Source organism: Aplysia californica, unplaced genomic scaffold, assembly GCF_000002075.1.
Source record: "Aplysia californica isolate F4 #8 unplaced genomic scaffold, AplCal3.0 scaffold00889, whole genome shotgun sequence".
NCBI classification, from domain to species: domain Eukaryota; kingdom Metazoa; phylum Mollusca; class Gastropoda; order Aplysiida; family Aplysiidae; genus Aplysia; species Aplysia californica.
In genome coordinates, this window is record NW_004798159.1 from 66,124 (window position 1) to 68,193 (window position 2,070).

Genomic DNA, 2,070 nt, shown 5'->3' on the forward strand with positions numbered 1-2,070 from the left:
AACAACAAACAAAAAGAAAAACCAAACAAACAACAAACCACACACAACAACAAACAAACAAATACACAAAACAATCCAAACCAAACAAAACCAGAACAAAAGCTAAAAAAACAAACAAAAACCTTCCAATGGGAATCTGGCAACAATCAAGCCAAGGCCACCGGGTGTCGGGGCAATTGACACATCATATAACTCTCTTGCTTCCCCCAATAATCACATCAGTAACAACGACCAAAAAAAACCCCAACTACAAAAATCAACAAACAAAACAAAAAAGCAAAAAAAAAAAAAAGGAAAAATAAAAATAAAATAATTATATAGAAAAACAAACAGGCGCTCATATGACCTTATGCAGTTGCGAGCGCTGTAAAACCTCTACTAAAACTAAACCCCCCCCACAAAACCAAGCCGAGACTGAAATGACAGACTGGAAACGTCTCAACCTGAAGTCTGAAGAGTATTGTAAATATCAGGGTTGAATGACTTTCACAATATTTCTCTTATCGGACAAATGTTGCTGACATTGGAATAAACAGAGGGTTTTTTTTGGTTTTGTTGTTGTTGTTGTTTTGTTTTTTACTCGGATTGAAACTTGACCGCCGTGTCCGCTTGTTTGAATTATCTCGAGAGGCGGGGTTCTTGCAGATATATGGTCGCTTTTAAGCACAAGGAGGCTATCCCAAAAAATGCTGTTTCGAGAAAATCGAAGGTAAAGTTTTTGCCCCTCGTTCAGTTTCTTTAAAAGACAAGGAGAAGTTTCTCTATAACCAAACAGATATAAATACCAACGAAACCAAACTTCTTCTATAGGTAAGGCTAGGCCCACTTTTGCTGTAGGTCAAGATTTCAGGAAACCCCCGAATTCTGGATTAGCCCGCTTGTCCTTAAAAGCGACCATTTATATCCACCACCCAGCTTCTGTTTTTTCCCTTTGTCTTAGTCACAACCGAACATTCTAATAAGTTTACGTGAAGCAGCAGCAGATGTTGGCTGATGTCTGTCAGTTGGGCACGCACGAAACCCCAAGAACGAAGCGAAATGAAAGTAGAGAGATTAGCGGCATATAAAAAAAATAATCTGCTTCAACTGTAAAACTGTCGTCCCCCAAATACCCATAATATGTATATATATCTGGGGGAGGCAAAAATGCACGTCTTTCACGTGTGTTTACACAACTCTATCAATGGGCAAGGATGTTTGTGAGTTCGCTAATCCTCTGTGATTGGTGGGCCATCAGAAGCTTAAGCTGTATATTTTTGTGAAGTTTGTTTGGGGAAGGGTTGAGATGTTTGAATCGTGCGATTGAGAGAGATATATTACTTTCCAGTGTATAAATAACACCGGGGTGAGGGGGTGGGGTGGGGTGGGGGTTGACGTGACCAGACGGAAGGACGTCTGTATTGAACAGGAAGTCAGTGCTATTTCATTGATCCAATCCCACAAAATCTGAGCTTTAATCGAAAATGTTCAACTGTTTCCATTTCAACCACCAACTACCCCCGCCCCCTAAAAACAAAACCCAGCAGTAACAAACAAACAAAGAAACATACCTACAAACAATGAAGCAAGCAAACAAACAAAAATTACAACCCAATACAAAGGAACATACAAACTAATAAAACTAAAACTAGCGACAACAACAACAACAACAACAACAACAACAACAACAGCAACAACAACAACAACAGCAACAACAAAAAAGCAACTAAAAAACAAACCAACAAACACACAAAACAAAAAGTAAATTTAAAAATCCACAAAAACCCCACCCAAGTTTAATGTCTATACAGTTTGACAGTTTTTGGCCGAATTAACCGGCAACATAATAATAATAATAATTGCATTTATATAGCGCATATCCATGCTCAAGAGTGTGCTCTATGCGCTTTACAACTATTATTACCCCAGCAGACCCTCTGAGAACACACATAAACTTTCTCAGCTTCCCGGGAAGCATACAGTGCAAGCTGGGGATTTCACGCGCTCAAACACTATCAAACTGACAAGATCGTTCACTGTCTATAGCCAGGTACCCATTTCCACCTGGGTGAAGTGAGGAAAATCTGTGCA

The 2,070-nt window shown here is 39.3% G+C and overlaps 1 protein-coding gene across 1 annotated transcript in view; it reads left to right on the forward strand.

Moving 5' to 3' along the window:
- Nucleotides 1-2,070, forward strand: part of LOC101847536 (regulating synaptic membrane exocytosis protein 2) — a gene marked incomplete in the record, with an annotated part of 82,471 nt that overhangs the window by 35,933 nt on the left and 44,468 nt on the right.